Source organism: Ornithorhynchus anatinus, chromosome 4, assembly GCF_004115215.2.
Source record: "Ornithorhynchus anatinus isolate Pmale09 chromosome 4, mOrnAna1.pri.v4, whole genome shotgun sequence".
In the NCBI taxonomy this organism is placed as follows: domain Eukaryota; kingdom Metazoa; phylum Chordata; class Mammalia; order Monotremata; family Ornithorhynchidae; genus Ornithorhynchus; species Ornithorhynchus anatinus.
Window position 1 is genome coordinate 25,488,660 of NC_041731.1, and position 20,090 is coordinate 25,508,749.

General features: G+C 54.0%; 2 long non-coding RNA genes across 3 annotated transcripts; both read left to right on the forward strand.

Moving 5' to 3' along the window:
• Positions 1-1,233: 1,233 nt before the first annotated feature.
• LOC114811059 lies at positions 1,234-5,418 on the forward strand. Its single transcript, XR_003758743.1, has 4 exons — positions 1,234-1,483; positions 3,581-3,662; positions 5,197-5,266; positions 5,382-5,418. It is a non-coding gene; the product is annotated as an uncharacterized LOC114811059 (long non-coding RNA).
• A 39-nt stretch (positions 5,419-5,457) lies between these two features.
• On the forward strand, positions 5,458-11,127 carry LOC114811238. Of its 2 annotated transcripts, XR_003758908.2 has the most exons (7): positions 5,458-5,661; positions 6,361-6,480; positions 7,819-7,867; positions 8,146-9,088; positions 9,376-9,605; positions 10,223-10,304; positions 10,686-11,127. It is a non-coding gene; the product is annotated as an uncharacterized LOC114811238 (long non-coding RNA). The 2 variants fall into 2 exon arrangements; XR_003758907.2 differs by lacking the exons at positions 5,458-5,661; positions 6,361-6,480 and adding an exon at positions 7,493-7,605.
• Positions 11,128-20,090: the final 8,963 nt, after the last annotated feature.

Below are 20,090 nucleotides of genomic sequence, written 5' to 3' on the forward strand. Positions count from 1 at the left end.
CAGACAGCAAAGCAAAAAGAACAAAAACCAAGGAGTCTGGCGTAGATATCATCAAGATAAATAGAATCATCGCTATATACATGTCATTAACCAAATAGAGTAATAAATAATAAATACAAATATACACAGGGCAGTGGGGAGGGGAAAAGAGGGCGGGAGAAGGGGGAATGGAGAGGGGAGGAGGAGCAGAGGCCAAGGTGGCCCAGTCTGGGAAGGCCTCCTGGAGGAGGTGAGCTCTCCGTAGGGCCTTGAAAAGGGGAAGGGACTTAGTTTGGCAGATGTGAGGAGGGAGGGCATTCCAGGACAGCAGTAGGACGTGGGCCAGGGATCAACGGCGGAACATGCGCCAACGAGGGACCATGAGGCGGTGAAGGGCAGAGGAGCGGCGTGTACTGGGTGGGCTGTAGAAAGAGAAGAAGAAGTGAAGTAGGAGGGGGCAAGGTGATGGAGAGCTTTGAAGCCAAGAGTGAGGAGTTTTTGTTTCACGCGAAGGTGGATTGGAGTTGGGAGAGGCAGGAGGCTGGGAGATCAGCAAGGACGCTGATGCAGGAAGGATAGGCTGAGTGATTATATGGAGGTGGTAGCAGTTTGGATGGAGAGGAAAGGGCCGATTTGAGCGATGTTGCGGAGGTGGGACCGACGGGATTTAGTGATGAATTTAATATGTGCGTTGACTGAGAGACAGGAGTCCAGGATAATGCCTAGGTTACGGGCTTGTGAGACAGGAGGGATGGTGGTGCCATCTACCTTGATGGAAGTCAAGGGGAGGACAAGGTATGGGTGGGAAGATGTGGAGTTCTGGACCCCAGCGTCAGGTTCCCAGAACTGCAACCCACTCCCGTGCAGAAATGGAGCCAACACCTGTACTAGCTGTTCAAAGGCAAGGGGTCGGGGGTGGGGTGGCGTGTGAGAATATGTGATGGGGTTAGCTTTTGGGAAAAGATGGAGAGGTGGGAGCTTCCAACCTCGGTACAGAGGCTGGTTCTGAAAGCTGAGGCTCTGGCAGGGAACCGGTTCTGTGTCGGACTCGACTGTGAAACGGAGAGACCCGGAGCCCATAATTCTATTTATGGGTCTAATCTTCCTGGGTCCACTGTCCCGTCTGCAGGGTCACACTGCAGATCCTTAGTTCCCGGAGAATGGAGAATCCTTCTCTTTCGGTCAGCAATATCTTCTCTGGGCCTATCATCCGGAGGACAGGGTGGGGGATCCCGGCCCCTCAGACTCATTCATCCACATTTGTCTTTGAAGGCCAGGTTCTTCAACTCCAGAAGGGTTTCAAGCAGGACTGGTGGAGTAGCTCCGGTAACACCTCACTTCCATCAGACCCAGGATCTACTAGCTCCTAACCAAAGGAGGGTTCTGCAGTGAGTCCCGTGTCTCGGAGCTGGTCGGGGGCAGGAATGGGAGTGCGAGTCTGTCCTGTCGGCTCTGATACAGGAAGGAACCCCATAGGACCAACCTCAGCAGTGCATAGCTCAGGGTAGGATGACCGAAGGAAGAATCTGACCTCCTATTATGCTCCAAACAGAGGCTGCTCTATTCATCACCCTTACCTTTAAGGACTATCCCTTTGCAGTGTAGGCACAGTTAAATCAATTCTTCTAATGCCCCATCATTGAGAGAGGGAGCTGTGGGTTATGTTCCCGCCACAAAGGGATGGTTTTCCTTTTGTGTTGGTGCTTATATATGTATGTCAGTGGGGATAGCTTTAGGGTAAGGAGAAAGAAAATGGGGCTGCCACTCTTGGTACAGAGGCTGATGCGAATGGAGGCTGAGGTTCGGCGTGGGGAACCCGCTCTGTTTGACTTGACAGAGAGACTGAGAACCACCTGGGCCCTTAATTCTCTAGATGGGTCAACCGTCCGTGTGCCCGCAGCCCTGTCTGCGGGGTCAACTGAAGGGACCGGTTTGGGCCTAGTGTGGCGGCTTCTGGGAGTGTAGTTTCAGGAGCAGGACAGGGTGGCATCTGTGTGTCCACCCCATTCTGCTCGGAGAAGCGGCGTTGTGCGTACTCCTGTCGGAGACCATTCCAACAGTAATAGAAATTGACTGGGTGTTCTGGACCTCCAGTCCCTGGAAAATGAGTCTTCACTGAGGTTCTCAGAAGGAGGCAGGTAAGTATTGATAGAGCAGAGGGTTGCAGTCAGCTTAGCTGTGTTGGTCAGTGTTCTGGGGCAGGGAGGGGGAGAAGAGTGACCAAAAGGGGGGAAAAAAAACCTAGGTTGTCTGTCATCTCTTACCACTCATTCATTCAATCATTTTTATTGAGCTTTGTGCTCGGTGTAGAGCACTGTACTAAGCGGTTGAGAAAGTCCAATAAAGCAATAAAGAGACAATCCCTGCTCACTAGGAGCTCCCAGTCTAGAGCGGGGAGGCAGACATCTATACAAATCAACAGACATCACTATAAAGAAATAAAATTGCAGATAGATACATAAGTGCCGTGGGGAAGGAGGAAGAGCAGAGGGAGCCAGTCAGGGAGATGCAGAAGGGAGTGGGAGATGAGGAAAAGTGGGTCTGGGAAGACCTCCTGAAGGAGATGTTCCTTCAGTAAGGGTTTGGAGGGTGGGGGGAGAGTAATCGTCAGGCAGATTTGAGGAGGGAGGGCGTTGCAGGTCAGTGGGCCAGCGGTCGGCAGCAAAACGGGAGAGGTGGAGGGCCCAGTGAGAAGGTTAGATGGAGAAGCAGCATGGTATAGTGGATAGGGCATAGGCCTGGGAGTCAGAAGGTCATGGGTTCTAATCCCGACTCCACTGCTTGTCTGCTGGGTGGCCTTTGTCAAGTCACTTCACTTCTCTGTGCCTCAGTTTCCTCATAGGTTAAATGGGGATTAAGACTGTGAGCCCCTCATGGGACAGGGACTGTGTCCAACCTGATTTGCTTGTATCGACCCCAGCGCTTAGTACGGTGCCTGGCACCCAGAAAGCACTTCACAGATAGCAGATGAAATGGTTTCCATTCAATTCATGGCCCTGGCTTTGAGGACCATCCACTTGCAATGTGGGCACCCTCTAGTCAATCCACAGACTTGTTCCCACCAGTGAGAGATTAAACTATGGACTACGTTGCCACCACAAAAGGACGGATTTGCAGGGAGGGGGTGGCGAGTGTCCAGACTGCGTGTGGGTGTACACGTTCCCTTTTCTGTTCCGGTTTGGTCAGGGATTGTCTCTCTTTACTGCTGAATTGTACTTGCCAAGCGCTCAGTACGGGCCTCTGCACACAGTAAGTGCTCAATAAATCCCAATGAGTGATGGAATGGTGTCCTTTAGCCTCCAACCTGAGTTTTAGTAGGGAACATAGAAAGATTGGGTCCTGGGTACTGCAGGTCGTATCACTCTCTTGTTTAGTCTGCCAATGCACTGGAAACTTCTTGCTCTTGAAGTCCAGACCTCTCCCAGGTTGGGACTGTGGGAATCCAAAGGCAGAGGGAGGGAAGAGTGGAGAAGCTAGGGCATATGTGGTGGTCCTCTCAGACCTGTTGAGAAGTAACTTGATTGAGGGGGGTGGGGAATGTCTTTATTTTGGAGAAACCATACTGGTTTGCATCTCCTTCTGTTTGCTTTTCGACTTACAGGAACATGGTCAGACCACTCACGCTGCAGAGTGCTGCTGGAGGGAATGTATGTAGGAGGACCACCTCGACGCTCTCATAGCCGGTGAGAAGGAATTTAACTTAACCTGTCTTCTGCTCAGCTAGAACGATTCCCCTCCCTGAAAGACTCCCATGCCTATTGCTTTCACCTGCCTTTTAATTCCTGCCTTTAACCCCCAGTGCCCCAACTCCCTTCTTGTCACCAAGGCAGCTGCCAGTGCTTCATAACAAGCTCTTCATGTAGGAAGTATGAGTCAAGACTATCACTACTAAAAGAGAGTCCTCATTCTCCATCATGTCTTTCTTGTCCACTCAGCCGCATGTGACAGTGTGGACCAGCATGTTCCCCTCGTGAACTCTATGTTCTCTCAATTTCCCCTTCGCAGCCCCCTCCTGGTTTTCCTTCTTGAGCTTTTCTTTCTTGCTCTTCCTCTGACACTTCCTGTGGGTGACCCCCATGGTTGGATCCTCTTCTATTCTCATGCTCTCCCCACTCCCTTAGACATCAGATTGTCCCCCCTAGATACCTAATACGTAGCCTCATTCTTCTCTCCCTACGACTCAGCCCACACAGTTTACTCTTGAGGTGAGCTCCTCATCGTGCCTCTCTCTCTGTGTCTCTCATTTCTCAATCTTCTCTCGCTTACTCTTCCTTTGACCCTCTAAGTCCTCCCCAACCTTCTCATATGGCAGACCAGTGTCTTCCGTATTTAAGGATCCTCTGAGGTGACATCTTCTCCAGGAGGCAGTGTGTGATTCTCGATTCAGTTTTCATCCTTCCACCTTTTTTCCCCCCCAAACTGCCACTTCAGTGTTCTCAGCACTTCAAGAGCCGGGCATTCACTAATCCTAATCCCCTATGGCACCTTGACACTCAGAGTGCCAGTTGGAAGAGGTCTTAGAATATGATGGGTACCTATTTGCCTTGCTAAAAGGTAATCTCCTGAAAGTCAAGGCCTGTGTCTCCTTCTTATACTGTACCCTTCTAATAATAATAATAATGTTGGTATTTGTTAAGTGCTTACTATGTGCAGAGCACTGTTCTAAGTGCTGGGGTAGACACAGGGGAATCAGGTTGTCCCACGTGGGGCTCACAGTCTTAATCCCCATTTTACAGATGAGGTGACTGAGGCACGGAGAAGTTAAGTGACTTGCCCACAGTCACGCAGCTGACAAGTGGCAGAGCCGGGATTTGAACCGATGACCTGTGACTCCAAAGCCCATGCTCTTTCCACTAAGTACTTAGTAGTTAACAAATTCTGTGTGTCGTGTGCAGGATGGCCTAAAAGATCTGTAAGCAATCCAAGCGTCATTTGGGGCTAGGACCCACCATTCCCGATGTGCAAGGGTCAGGGTCAGTAGAGAAACATCTGTCTCTCCCCTGGGGTGGACACTTCCTTAGCCAAGTGGCCAGAGGAGACCCAGAGAGCAAAGGTGTCCTGAGGCCTATCTGGAAGAAAGAGGAAGCTTCCCCCAAGAACTTGTCTTTACTTGGTTGGCTCAGAGTAGCCACGGTAGAGACCCCTCCCCTGTGCACCCTAAAACCATGCCTGTCATTTGGGTGTTCCTATTTGAGCAACCATCGCTTGTGTTCACAGGGGAGCCGAGACGAGGGAAGACACCCAAAGAACGGACTAGGTCGCGACGGACCACTCGCCCGCCGTTAATGTTGGTATTTGTTAAGCGCTTACTATGTGCCGAGCACTGTTCTAAGCGCTGGGGTAGACATAGGGGAATCAGGTTGTCCCTCGTGGGGCTCACAGTCTTAATCCCCATTTTACAGATGAGGGAACTGAGGCACAGAGAAGTTAAGTGACTTGCCCACAGTCACACAGCCTACAAGTGGCAGAGCTGGGATTCGAACTCATGAGCCCTGACTCCAAAGCCCATGCTCTTTCCACTGAGCCACGCTGCTTCTCGAGAAAGAGTCCTTCGAGCCGGAATCGAACCAGCGACCTAAGGATATGCAGTATGAGACAACTACAGTCCTCAGCTCTACCAGCTGTTCCACCCGTCACGGCCCTCTGGAGTTCTCCACAGCCACGAGGCTCTTGACCGTGCAGGTGGACACCGACTAGTTGGCTCCCTGGGCTTCTCCAGAGACTGAGCTAAGACCAATCCCTCAACCCCAATCCAACAATGCCAGTTCCTTGAGGTGAAATGTTGTGTCGCCAGGGCCGTTCTGCTGCCTCCTCCAGAAAGCGATGAGTTTGTTGGAGATATGTGTTTGCATCGTGGGGTTGACTTTGAGGTGTGAGGGTGGTGTTCATTCATTGCAGCGTATTTATCGAGCACTTACTGTGTTCAGAGCACTGTACAGAGGGCTTGGGAGAGTAGAGTATCCCAATAAACAGACCCATTTCCTGCCCACAGTGAGCTTACAGTCTAGTGGAGGAGACAGACATTGATATAAGTGGGGATTGGGTGGGGAGGGACAAAGAAAGGGAGCACATGAGGGTGACAAGTAGGTGTTAGACTGGGGGGCGAGGACGGGCGGCCTCCCCTCATGCAGCCCCGAGGCCGGCCCTGGATCTCGGCTCCTTATCGGGAATAGATTGAGCCGACTCGACCGTGGGCCGGAGTAGGCCCGGTGTCCTTAATCTATAGATGGGTCGAAGCTACCTGCGTCCACAGTCCGGTCTTCATCATCGCCCCGCACAGAACTCGGGTGCTCAGAGAAAGGAGCCCCTTGGTGCCGATCGTGGGGAAGGCCTGGGGAGAAAGAGAACCTAGCATCAAGAATGGTTAATTTGCCATTTCAGGTTTTGGCTGTCTGTGCGTGGCCCATGACTTGTGGAGAGGAGCATAATGGGGAATCTGGGCTGAGACCAAAACAGTGTGGGGCTTCTGGAAGGGCAACAGTTGTTCATGGAAACTGCATTGTGAGTACAACTAGTTTCCTCAGCTGAAAGCCTTGGGGCGATGCTTTGAGTGAGGCTGATGTGGGGTGCAGGGTCCTTTTGGGGTCAAGAATAGGTAAAATGAGAACTGCAAGGAGGTTCTAAACCCTCCACCTGACCCAAGGAGGCAGAAAAGTTTGTTCCAAAGCCCTGTGTTTCAGGATTTTGTGACACTCATAATGATGATGATGATAATAATAATGACCTTTGTTAAGTGCTAACTATATGTCAGGCACTGTACTAAGCATGAGGCTGGATGGAAGCAAATGGGGTTGGACACAGTCCCTGTCCCACATGGGGCTCTCAGTCTTGATCCCCATTTTACAGGAGAGGTAACTGAAGCACAGAGAAGTGAAGTGACTTGTCCAAGGTAAAACAGCAGCCAAGTGGCAGGGCCAGGCTTGATACCCAGATCCTTCTGACTCCCAGGCCTGTGCTCTCTCTACTAGACCATACTGCTGCTTGACAGGTCATGAACATGCTATTTCCCCCTCCTCTCCCCCCTGCCCCCAACCAGGTCTGTGACCCATCAGCTAGGACGCAAACAGGAGTCCCACAGCACCAACCCCCTGAAATGCACAGCTCGGCATAGGATGACTCGAGGGAGAGTCTGACCGGCTATTACTCGGCAAGTAGAGGCTGCTCAACGGCTCGCCCTGGCCTTGAGAACCATCCCCTTGCAGTGTGGCTCCAGTTAAATCAGTTCTCAGATTTCCCCCACCCTGGAAAGGTGGGCTGTAGGCTCCGCTGCCACCACAAAGGGAACGTTTGGTTTTGGGGGGGGGGGGAGGGGTGTGTGAGTGTGTGAGTGTGTGAGAGAGAGAGAGAGAGAGAGAAAGATGGGCTTAGTTTGGGGGCTAGAATAATGAGACGGGGGCTGCCGATCTTGGTACGGAGGCTGGCTCTGGTAGGTGAGGCTCTGGGCAGGAAACCGGTTCTGTTGGAAGTGACCGGTGAGGCTGAGAAGACCGGGGGCCTTACTTCTCCAGGTGGGTCAAATCTCTCTGTGCCCATAGTCCTGTATGTGGGTCACCCTGCACATCCTCAGACCCTGGAGAAGGGAAGAAGAAGAACAGAGATTGAGGCTCTGCACAAGGATGTGATCGTGTGAGTTTATTATGGGCTTGAGCAGACCCAGGGCCCTTAATTCTAGAGATGGGTCAAACCCTGTTTGCCCGCAGTCCCGTCCGCAGGGTGAACCGGTACAAGATGGGTTCCCGGAGAAGGTACCTGTCTGCTCCAGCCCATAGTGGCTTCTGGGAGTGTTGGGTCAGGGGCGGGACAGATGACATCCATGCGTCCACTCCATTTCTCTTTCAGAAGCAGAGGCATGCCGACTCCCGGCCGGGACCACATCGACAGCAGTGAGGTGCGGTGGAATGGAGCGGGCAGGCTTCACCCTAAAATGGACTTGTATAGTTGTTCTGGACCTCCAGGCCCTGAAGAATGAGGCCCTGCTGGCCTTCTGGGGAGGGGGCAGCTAATGATTAATAGGGCAGAGTATTGTAGTCCGCTTAACTATGGTCGTCAGTGTTTTGGGGGGTGGGGGGGAGAGTATTTTTCCCCTTGCCCAAACCCCACTTCCCCCCACCCCCCTACACACACACACAAAATACAGATTGCAATCTCCTATCTCTCCATCTGCAGGTGTGAGAACTCATTCTCCTGGAGACTGAAGTGTTTGGCAGCAGATGAGGATCTCCAAGGGCAGTACGGGGAAACCGGGATGTTCAGGCTCACGGATTCAAGGCCAGTTTCCTCAACCCCAGATGGTTTTCAGCCAGGACTGGTGGAGAAGCTCCACTAACAGCTGCTCCTGGCACCCAGAGGAGGTCTGGGGGTGTCTCTCAAGATTTTTCCATTCCCTTGCCACCTCCATGTGTTGCTGGTACAGACACGGAAAGGGGCCCATAATGCATCCTTTGGGGTAGGGTGGCCAAGGAAGGAATCTGACCAGCTATTTCTCTCCAGAGAGAATGCATCATCCTGGCCTTGGGTACCAACCCCTTTGCAGTGTGGGCACAGTCGAGTCAATGCCCTGACTTGTCCCACCAGTGAGGGATTGAACTGTGGGGACCATGTTGCCACCACAAAGGAAAGGAGATATTGTGTGTCTGGATGAGTGTGTGTGTGTGTGAGAGAGAGAGAGGGTGTAGTAGAGAATAATGGGGCTAGCAAATGGGGAAGGATAGTTAGGAGAAGGCTACCACTCTTGGTATGGAGGCAGGTTAAGGAACTGGGCCTGGGGCTCTTTGCGGCGAACGGGTTTTGTCCGCCTTAAGGCCAGAGAAGATCTGGGGCCCTTAATTCTCGAGTTGGGTCCAATTTCTCTTCACTCACCATCGTGTTGGCAGGGTCAGCCAGTACACTCCAAGGCCCTGGAGAAAGCACCTGCCTAGCCTGTCGAGAATCGGGCAGAGGACTGTCAGTGTATCTACGCCATTCTTCTCTGAAAAGCAGAGTTAGGAGATGGAGTATCATTGGTGCGGACAGGGTGCGTGGAGTGCCAGCATCGTACTCAAAACTGAGTTTGGTCCAGTTTGGGTTGTACCTGAAGTCCCTGGCGTACAAGCTCCTCCTGGACTAACAGGTATTAGTAGGGTGGAGTTTTTCGTTCATTCGGTCGATGAGACTGTAAACCCGTCAAAGGGCAGGGACTGTCTTTATCTGTTATTGATTTGTACATTTCAAGCGCTTAGTACAGTGCTCTGCACATAGAAAACACTCAGTAAATACTATTGAATGAATTCGGCTTAGGTGTGATTGATTGTGTCTGTAGATGTCACCTTTTCTGGTGTTGGGGTCCCTGGGAGGAGGGACAATGGAATATTTGCCCACTAAACAGGCTGTCTGATATCCCTACCCTTCTCTCTCCAGCTTTGAAAGCGTCGATTCTCCCAGAGATGTAAGTATGCGGCGATGTAGCTGTGGTCCTCAGCCGTAGACGGAGGGCACGGTCAGGAACACAAACCTTCAACATCACTAGCACGGCCATCCTCCGCCGAGGTAACGTAACGACGTCGGCCGGGACCGGCGGACGAGCTCCGGTGATAACTCGGACCGACGGTCCCGGGTCGCGTACCGTTTTGCCCGACGAGACCTCGGCGGTGAGTCCCCCCAAGTTGCGTGTCCAGGTGGTTCTGGGTCCCGGTAGGAAGTCCCACAGCCTCAAGGCTTGGCAGTGCACAGTTTGGGGTGGGAAAACTTGGACTAGCAATTACACTCTCTGCAGAGGCCACCTAATGCCTTTCCCCAGGCTTCAGGAGCATTCCTCCACCGTTTGGACAGTCAGGTGAATTCTAAGCCTTGCCCTGCAATTGAGTTGGAGCCATGGGCTGTACTGCTACCACGTAGGGAAGGCACTGGTTTTATGCATGCGTGAATGACGGTGGAGCGGGTTAGCCGGGTGGGGGAATAGAAGAACGAGGAAGCGGACACCACTGTGGAAACGGAAGCCGGTTTGGGAAGCGGGGTGTGGGGCTCCATGCGGGGCACTGGCTCCGTCAGATATGGTCAGGGGACTGAAGATCCGGGGCCTTGAACTCTATGGAGGGATCCGGGTCCCGCCTTCAGAGTCACCCTACACATATTCCAGATCCTCAAGAAGGACTCCTCTCCTGCCTGTTGAACAATAGGTGATTTGAGAGGGTGGGGCGTGGAGGAAGTTCTCTTTTGGAGAAGCTGCAATGTTTGAATCTCCTGCCATTTCCTTCTCAACTCGCAGGAGCACCATCAGACCCCTCATGCCACGGAGGGCTGTGGTGGAGAATCCAGGCACTAGGAACCCCTCAAGGATCACCTAGCCAGTGAGAATGCATTTAAATGGCTCTCTCTTCCCCTCAGCAGCAATGCCTCCCCTCCCTCATGGACTCCCATGCCTAACTCCCCACTCCTCACCTTCCCAGCTATCTCACCTCTTCCAAGATTTCAAAATCGGTCCTTCCAATTTTGCCTTTGATTTCCCTTCCTTTGCACTGTCTGAACACTCGTGATCCACTTTCTACCGCTTTCTGAGCACGTATCTCCAGTAGAACTTCTGTGCCAAATTAATTCCTTATCCACTGTTTTCAAACGTGCCCAATCTTGGAGACCTGCCCTCTCACGGCATCAAGGTTTTTGGTAGGCGAGAGAATTGAATGCTTGCTAAGAAAAAAAGTCACCTGAAACCCCTACCCTTCTCTCCCCAGCTTGGAGGCCCCCGGCTGTCGCGGAGACGTCTGCATCCGGCGATTCAGAGGCGGTTCTCGCCTGAGGACGGAGGGCAGGCCGAGCGAGGCAAACCTGGGGATCACAGATCGACGCGTTCCCGCCGAGGTTTCGGATGCACGTCGGCCAGGACCGGCGGAGCGGCTCCGCTCGTCCCCCACCTTCGTCGGACCGATGCTCCGGGGTCTGGTACCGTGTCGCCGGGAGAGGCCTCGGCGGCGGGTCCCCGGAGTCGCTTGTTCTAACGGCTCTGATACGCGGTGGGAAATTGCACGGCCTCAAGTCCCTGCCGTCCATGGTTTGGGGTGGAATGGGAGAGGGAAGACTCTGACTAGCGATTACTTTCTCTACAGAGAGTACTGTACTCTCTTTACGGTCTCTATCCATTGCTAAAATGTGCCCCTAGTTCTCCATTCAAACTGCTACCGCATTAATGCAAGCACTCATCCTATCCGCCTCAACGATCACATCAGCCTCCTCGTTGGCCTCCCGTCCAGGCTATACTCCGGTATGCTACCCGCATGGTTTTCTTACAAAAATGTTCACACCAAGTTTCCCCGCTGTTCAGAAAACTCCAGCGGTTGACCATCCACCTCTGCAACAGACAAAAACTCACTACTGCTATGTCACGTCGCTATTCTCCAAGTACAACCCAACCAACACACTTTGTTCCTCTAATGCCAACCCTCTCGATCTCACCTATCTCCCCGCCGACCTATTCCACATATCCTCCTTCCCCCATCAGACTGATAATTGCTCTCCACCACTTCAAAGCCTTACCGAAGACACATCTCCACAAAAAAGCCTAACCTAAGCCCTCTTCTTCCGCTCCCTTATGCGTCACCCTGACTTACGCTCTTTATTCATTCTTCGTCCCATCCCCACAGCCTGTGTGTGTATGTCTATCTATCAATCTATTTATCTGTAATTTATTTATGTCTTTAATGATTTGTGTATGTAAATGAATGTCTGTCCGGTCCTCCCCCCTTCTAGACCGTGAGCTCTATGGGCAGGGAATGTGTTTGTTGTTTGTACTCTCCCGAGTGCTCAGTACAGTCAATTCTCAAGAAATATGACTCTAGCAAAAGCCAGAGGCTGCCCCTTGTATTTCTCTAGCCTTGAGGATCATCCCTCCACACTTTGACTGTCAGGTCAATTCTCAGACTTGCCCCGTTATCGAGAAGTACCCACAGTCCGTACCGCTCCATCCAAGGGAAGGTGTTGAGTGTGTGCGTGTGAACTTGGTGGGGGTTGGGGGGGTTAGAACCGCGAGGAAGAGGACGTCACCCTGGACACACAAGCCGGTTACAGAAACGGGGTCCGGTTCCGTTGGACTCGGCCGTAGGACCGAAGGCCCGGGGCCCTTGCTTCTGATGACGGATGAGCCGTCCCCGTCACTTCAGATTCACCTTACACATCCACAGTCCCCAAAGAAGGGACTCTTCTGTGTATGACGATGGTTTCTGAGGAAGCCAGGTAGGTGGTAGTTTGGAGGAAGGCAGGGATTGTCACTGTCTACCTTATCCTTTTCTGAGAAATTGAGTTCTAGAAATTTTGGTGGGAGATGCATGTCAACGTAAAGAGACTCACTGAGGTGCAGTAGATACGTTTCCTTGAGAGTCAAGCACATAGGCCCTGGAGCTGAAAATGCAGGCCCTGTATTAGACACTGCTGACTTGTGCCCAGTGTGCAAACGTACTGGGGATGTCTGGACTCGGGAATGGCAGCCTATAGACCTGATATTTGGTGGAGGGGGTGAGGGCATTGATTTCTGTTGAAGAGAGGGGTCCAGTATGAAAAGATAGGTAGAGCAGAGTAGTGAACAGTTCTTTTATTGGCACCAGCTTGCCCATTTCTAGAAAGCTCTTAAGGAAGGGACCTTTCCATATCTGCTATGGGTTGCTCCCGGGGGAGTGAGAGGTCAATGTCAAGGCCGAGACCTTGTGGGTGTGGGTGCGCGCATGCGTGTGCCTTTGTGTCTCCACCCATATCTCCAGAGGAGGCCCAATGAGCCCAGGGGAGTCTCAAGGCCTATCTGGGATGAACAGTCGGCTCCCCCAAGGAATCATCTTGACTTTCTTGGTACGCAGGAGACAGGAGAGAGAGTCCTAACCAATCCACCCTAATACCACGTTCATCATTTGGGCCATCCTTTTCGACTGACCGACGCTCGCTTTCCTGGGGGAGCCAAGAGGAGAGGGACGGCACCCAAAGAGCGGATGAGGTCGCGACTGCGTGACCGCCAGGCGTTCCGCTCGGCGCAGACCACTTGGAGTCGCCGGGGCCGTGAGGAACTTCCTCGTGCAACGTGCGTCTCCGGTCACGTCTGACATCTCCCTCATCTCCGGCGTCGCTGCGGCTTGATATGTCTAAAACGAAATCGGTTGTCTTTCAACTCCAGTGCTATGCGTTTCTGTAATATGTTCACATATGACAATGTCTGTCTCCCACTGCACCCCATAAGCTCATAAAGGGCAAAAGGCGTGGCCGTCGATGGTTTTTTCGTCCCCTCTCGAGTGCCGTGTCTCGTCTTGTTTTACGCCATCGAGTTGTCTCTCACCCACAGTGTTGCCCGCACGAAGCATCTTTTCCGAGAATGCCCCAACCTCCATCGTTCCGATAGCGTATCCCTAAGAGCCCATTCTCGGTTCAAATGTGGAAAGTGGTTTTCCTTCGCTTCCTTCCACCTGGTAAACCCGAGTTCCCCGCCCTCGACTCTCCCTGGACCGCCCCGGGCCCGGGGTAGTTTTGACTTTAAGCGATTGCCTGCCGGTCGCTAGCCGGCACTCTAGGAACCGAACGGATACACTCCGAGTCTCCATTCTGTCGTCGAGACCGGGTAGAGCCCTGGAAACTCTCCCGGTATGACCCCAAGAGCGGAAGCGCCGGGTCGGGTATAAAAATCGAACGCGGACCGTGGGTCGGCCCAGAGAGCAGGCACCGAGGCGTCGGCCGGGACGACGGCGTCGGGGATGATGAGGGGTGTGGGGGGGGGGGGGGCGGGGAGGGCGATGAGTTGTCGTGAGCAGGGAAAGATCTGCGAATCCTCTGGAGGAGTGAATACCAAGCTGTGCACACACTAATTGCTCCATAAATACAATCTAATGAATCCTCTTCAGCTCTCAAGCTATCCCGAGTCTTTTTAGGTTTCAGATGTCTCCCAGCTTCTCACTACCTAGCCGTCCCTACTTCCTCTACAACTTAGCCTTTATACTTCACTCTCGCAGGTGAGCCAATCGTCATGCCTGCCTTTCTTCCATGTTCTATGTTTTTCTCTCATCTCTTAATATTGTCTCGCTTTCCCTTTTTTCTTGGACCTCCACCCTTTCCCCATGGAAGATCCTTGACCTGCACCTTTAAGGATCCCGTCAGATGACATCTCCAGGAGGCGCCCTGTGGTTCACCTTTCATGTCCGTTTTCCTCCCCACCCCTCCTCCCCCCCACCTCTCCCGGATGGATACTCTCATCGTGTAAAGACCCGATCATCCGTTAGACTCGGGAAAGGACGGGAGGACGGAACCGCCCACCAGACCACCGGGCCGGTTTCGGAAGCCGAGGCTCCATTGGACTCGACCGTGGGACCGAGCAGGCCCGGGGCCCTCGATTCCCACAGAAGGGGTCAACCTCGCAGCATCCGCCGTCCCGTAGGCGGGTTCTCCCCATACAGTCTCAGTTCCCGGAGAAGGGACCTCACACCGTGGGATAGACATGTCTTCCGGAAGTCCAGCGTCCCCGTCTTGGGAGTTGGCCATTAAGCATCAAAAGGGCAGAGAGTTGCAGTCAGCTCAGCGGACGTGGCCCGTTTTACAGTCCTCATCTGTCCCGACGATAGGTTCAAAGTCGGGTCGGGGAGAGGGAGAACGGCGTCCGCGAAAGAAACCTCTGTTTTCCGAACTCGCGTTACCGTCCCTCTCCGGCTCGAGACGACTGGATGTCCCAGAGACCGGAGAGTTGGCCGCAGAGGGGAGCCTCGGGGGACGGGGCGAAGGAGACAGGCCACTCGGCTTACCGACCCCCACGTGTCTCTTCAGGTCAGGTTCCATAACTTTGAGCGGGCTTCGGTCGTGACCGGTAGAAAAGCTTCAGTCCCCTCATTCTTCCATCCTACCCATGCTCTACCACCTCCTACCCAGTGGAGGTTCCTACAGCGAGTCTCAGGTTTCAGAACGGGGCATAAGGGGAGAAGGGGAGGCGCGCGTCAAAGCTGTCGGATCACATGCCGAAAGGAGTCCCGGCGCCGATCTCGGCGGTGCAGGGATCAGGGTAGGCATGAGTCGAGGAAACATCCGATAGAGTATCACATTCCAAGCAGAGGCCATTCAGGGCATCAACCTCGGCCCAGCGGATCATCCCTCTGCAGCGTGGGTCTGTCGAATCGATTCTCACGCTCAGCCGGACGTTGAGAGATGAATTCCTGGAATCCATCGCTACAGCCAAAGGCGAGATGTCAGCGTCGCCGCGGGTCAGTCGGCAGAAGGGTGAGCTGCCGGGTAAGTGAGAGAAGAAAGCGGCCGCCTCTCTCGGGTCAAGGGATCGGTACCGTCCTGAGGCTCCGCAGCGGGGAGCCGGGTCCCATCCGACTCGGCCGCGGGGCCTAGAATAGCCGGGGCCTCGATCCCGTCCGTGCTTTAACTCCCGGAGAAGGGAAAACTCTGGGCCCGCCAGGGAGCATTTCTCACCTGCCTCATCTCTCACACTCCTCCCCCTGCAAATCTTCGCTACGGCCCCACAGAGACCTCCGCTCTCTCGATCCCATCCGTCTTTCCAAATAGCATCTCTCCTCACCTTGCGCCTGTCCTCTCTTCCCACTCTCGACGATCAGGTCTCCGCTCTCCAACTCCACCCTCTCTACTCATTCTCGACTCTCTCGCCCCCTTCCTCCGCCGCTCTCGCTCCACTAACCCCACAGCCCTGGATCACTCCTCCGTCCGCCTCCTACGCTCCTATGCTCGAGCTGCCGAGGGCTGCTGGCGAAAGTCCAAGCACCAAGCCGACCTCACACACTTCAAATTTATCCTTTCCTGCCTTAACTCTGCCCTCTCCTCCGCCAGGCAAAGCTTCTTCTCCTCCCTCATCGACACCCATGCCCGTCACCCCCGCCGATTGTTTCCGGACCTTTAACTGTCTCCTAAGGCCCCCTGTTCCTCCCCCTCCCCCATCTCTCACCCCTAATGATCTGGCCACCTATTTCCTCACGAAAATCAACACGATCAGGTCTGAGCTCCCCAAAGTCACCCCGCCGGCCTCTCCCCTCCCCCCCAACAACCCCCTCCCCTACTTTCCCATCCTTCCCTGCAGTATCCTCAGAGGAGATCTCCTCCCTCCTCGCAAGTGCCACCCCCTCCACCTGCGCCTCGGACCCCATTCCCTCTCACCTTCTTAAAACCATCGCCCCTGCCCTCCTCCCTTCCTTAACTTCTATTTTTTAACCACTCAATCTCCAAGGGCTCCTTCCCCTCTGCCTTCAAACATGCCCACGTCTCCCCCATCCTAAAAAAACCCGCTCTTGACCCCACTTCCCCCTCCAGTTATCGTCCTATCTCCCTATTACCCTTCCCTTCCAAAATCTTAGAACGAGTCGTCTACAATCGATGCCTAGAATTCCTTAACTCCCATTCTCTCCTAGACCCCCTCCAATCTGGCTTCCGTCCCCTCCACTCTACCGAGACTGCTCTCTCTAAGGTCACCCGTGACCTCCTTCTTGCCAAATCCAATGGCTCCTACTCCATTCTGATCCTCCTTGACCTCTCTGCTGCCTTTGACACTGTCGACCATCCCCTCCTCCTCCATACCTTATCTCACCTTGGCTTCACGGACTCTGTCCTCTCCTGGTTCTCCTCTTACCTCTCTGGCCGATCATTCTCGGTCTCCTTCGCTGGAGCCTCCTCCCCCTCCCATCCTTTAACTGTTGGAGTCCCTCAAGGGTCAGTTCTTGGCCCTCTTCTGTTCTCCATTTACACTCACTCCCTCGGTGAACTCATCCGCTCTCACGGCTTTGACTACCATCTCTACGCAGATGACACGCAGATCTACATCTCCGCCCCTGTCCTCTCCCCCTCCCTTCAGGCTCGCATCTCCTCCTGCCTGCAGGACGTCTCCACCTGGCTGTCGGCCCGCCACCTAAAACTCAACATGAGCGAGACTGAGCTCCTCATCTTCCCTCCCAAGCCCGGTCCGCTCCCAGACTTCTCCGTCACCGTGGATGGCACGACCATCCTTCCCGTCCCGCAGGCCCGCAATCTCGGTGTCATCCTTGACTCGTCCCTCTCGTTCACCCCACACATCCTATCCGTTACCAAGACCTGCCGGTTTCACCTCTACAATATCGCCAAGATCCGCCCTTTCCTCTCCACCCAAACGGCTACCTTACTATTACGGGCTCTCGTTATATCCCGGCTAGACTACTGTGTCAGCCTTCTCTCTGACCTCCCTTCCTCCTCTCTCGCCCCGCTCCGGTCTATTCTTCACTCCGCTGCCCGGCTCATCTTCCTGCAGAAACGATCTGGGCATGTCACTCCCCTTCTTAAACAACTCCAGTGGTTGCCTATCGACCTCCGCTCCAAACAAAAACTCCTCACTCTAGGCTTCGAGGCTCTCCATCACCTTGCCCCTTCCTACCTCTCCTCCCTTCTCTCTTCTACCGCCCACCCCGCAGGCTCCGCTCCTCTGCCGCCCACCTCCTCGCCGTCCCCCGGTCTCGCCTATCCCGCCGTCGACCCCTGGGTCACGTCCTCCCGCGGTCCTGGAACGCCCTCCCTCCTCACCTCCGCCAAACCGATTCTCTTTCCCTCTTCAAAACCTTACTTAAAAATCACCTCCTCCAAGAGGCGTTCCCAGACTGAGCTCCTCTTCCCCCTCTACTCCCTCTGCCATCCCCCCTTTACCTCTCCGCAGCTAAAGCCTCATTTCCCCTTTTCCCTCTGCTCCTCCACCTCTCCCTTCCCATCCCCACAGCACTGTACCCGTCCGCTCAACTGTATATATTTTCGTTACCCTATTTATTTTGTTAATGAATTGTACATCGCCTTGATTCTATTTAGTTGCCATTGTTTTTACGAGATGTTCTTCCCCTTGACGCTGTTTAGTGCCATTGTTCTTGTCTGTCCGTCTCCCCCGATTAGACTGTAAGCCCGTCAAACGGCAGGGACTGTCTCTATCTGTTGCCGACTTGTTCATCCCAAGCGCTTAGTACAGTGCTCTGCACATAGTAAGCGCTCAATAAATACTATTGAATGAATGTAGGGTCAGGCCCGGAAAAGGGCGGGTCACACGCGTACACCCCATCCCTCTAGGAGAAGCGGACGGGTCGTGCGGACTCCCGTCCGAGACCACCGACCACAGAGCGGGCAGGTTTTGTGCCAGATGTCATCCGGGTGTCGGGTCGCCGGAGCACGAATGAGCCCCTCGTGGGATTCTGAGAAGGGAGCAACTGAACATGGATACGGCAGAGCATTGCAGTCATCTTTGCTGTGGCGGTCAGAGTATCATGGCCCCCAGGGAAGTTGAATACAGCGTCCGTCCCTTACCTGTCCCCCAAAAGCAACTGTCCAAATCAGACGGTCTGCAACCTCCTATCTCTCCGTTTCCAGCTTTGAGAACGAACGTTTCCGGAGTCCAAAGCTTACGGGTCGAAACGAGCAGGATAGCGGTACCCCCGCTTTGAGACCGACGATCGTCCCGGAGACCTCGGAGTCCGGCGAGAGGCGTCTGTGGACAGAGGGCCTGGGGAGAGACCCCAGGCTTTTCATTCTGCCATTCGGGTGTCCACACCGAGGTTTCCCACGCACAGCGACGGGAAATCCCAGAGAAGTTCCAAGCGCACCCTGCCCGTAAGGGACCGACCTCACATTCGGCGTCGCCGGCAGAGCCTTCGGCGTCAAGTCACCGCAGTCGTGCGCCCGGACGAGCCTGGGATCCGGAAGGAATCCCCACGGCCTCCAAGCTCGTTCACGCACAGGTCAAGACGGGCTGACCCGGGGGCGGCTCTGAGTAGGTTCGACTCTGTCTACGGGGGCATTTTCACACATCTCTCCAGCTTCGAGGACCCTCCCTCTGCAGTCGGGATGATCAGGTCAATCTTCAGATTTGACCTGCTATCGAGGTGAAGGTAGGGGCTGCCATGCTACCGGTGAGGGAGGCTGGTGTGTGTGTGTGTGTGTGTGTGTGAGAGAGAGAGAGAGAGAGAGAGAGAAGGGTGGGGGCCGGGGAGAGCACAGCACACAAGAGGCTGGCGTCGTCGACTTGGATGCCAGTTTTGGAAGTGGGATCTGGGGTTCCGTGCGGGACACCGGTTTAGTCGGAGAGGACTGTGGGACCTGAGCCCCGGGGGTCTTTATTCATTCAGTAGTATTGATTGAGCACTTACTATGTGCAGAGCACTGTACTAAGCGCTTGGAATGTACAAATCGGTAACAGCGATAGTCCCTGCCCTTTGATGGGCTTACAGTCTAATCGGGGGAGACAGACAGACAAAAACAATAAATAGAATCAAGGGGATGAACATCTCACTAGAACAATAGCAAATAAATAGAATCAAGGTGATGTACATCTCATTAACCAAATAAATAGGGTAATGAAAATATATAAAGTTGAGCGGACGAGTACAGTGCTGAGGGGAGGGGAAGGGAGAGGGGGAGGAGCAGAGGGAAAGGGGGGAAGAGAGGGCTAAGCTGAGGATAGGTGAAGGGGAGGTAGAGGGGGAGCAGAGGGAAAAGGGGAGCTCAGTCTGGAAAGGTGTCTTGGAGGAGGTGAGCTCTAAGTAGGGTTTTGAAGAGGGGAAGAGAATCAGTTTGTCAGAGGTGAGGAGGGAGGGCATTCCAGGACCGAGGGAGGACGGGGCCCGGGGCTCGACGGCGGGATAGGTGAGATAGGCGAGAACGGGGGACAGCGAGGAGGTGGGCAACAGAGGAGCGGAGTTTGCCAGGTGGGCGGTAGAAAGAGAGAAGGGAGGAGAGGTAGGAGGGGGCAAGGTGATGGAGAGCCTCGCAGCCTAGAGTGAGGAGTTTTTGTTTTGTGCGGAGGTCGATAGGCAGCCACTGGAGGTTTTTAAGAAGGGGAGTGATACGCCCAGAGCGTTTCTGCAGGAAGACGAGCCGGGCAGCGGAATGAAGAATAGACTGGAGCAGGGAGAGAGAGGAGGAAGGGAGATCAGAGAGAAGGCTGACACAGTAATCCAGCCGGGATATTACGAGAGCCCGTACCCGTAAGATAGCGTTTGGGTGGAGAGGAAAGGGCGGATCTTGGCGATATTATAAAGGTGAAACCGGCAGGTTTCGGTGACGGATGGGATGCGTGGGGCGAACGAGAGAGCCGAGTCAAAGATGACACCGAGGTTGCAGGCCCGAGAGACGGGAAGGATGGTCGAACCATCCCCGGTGATAAGGAA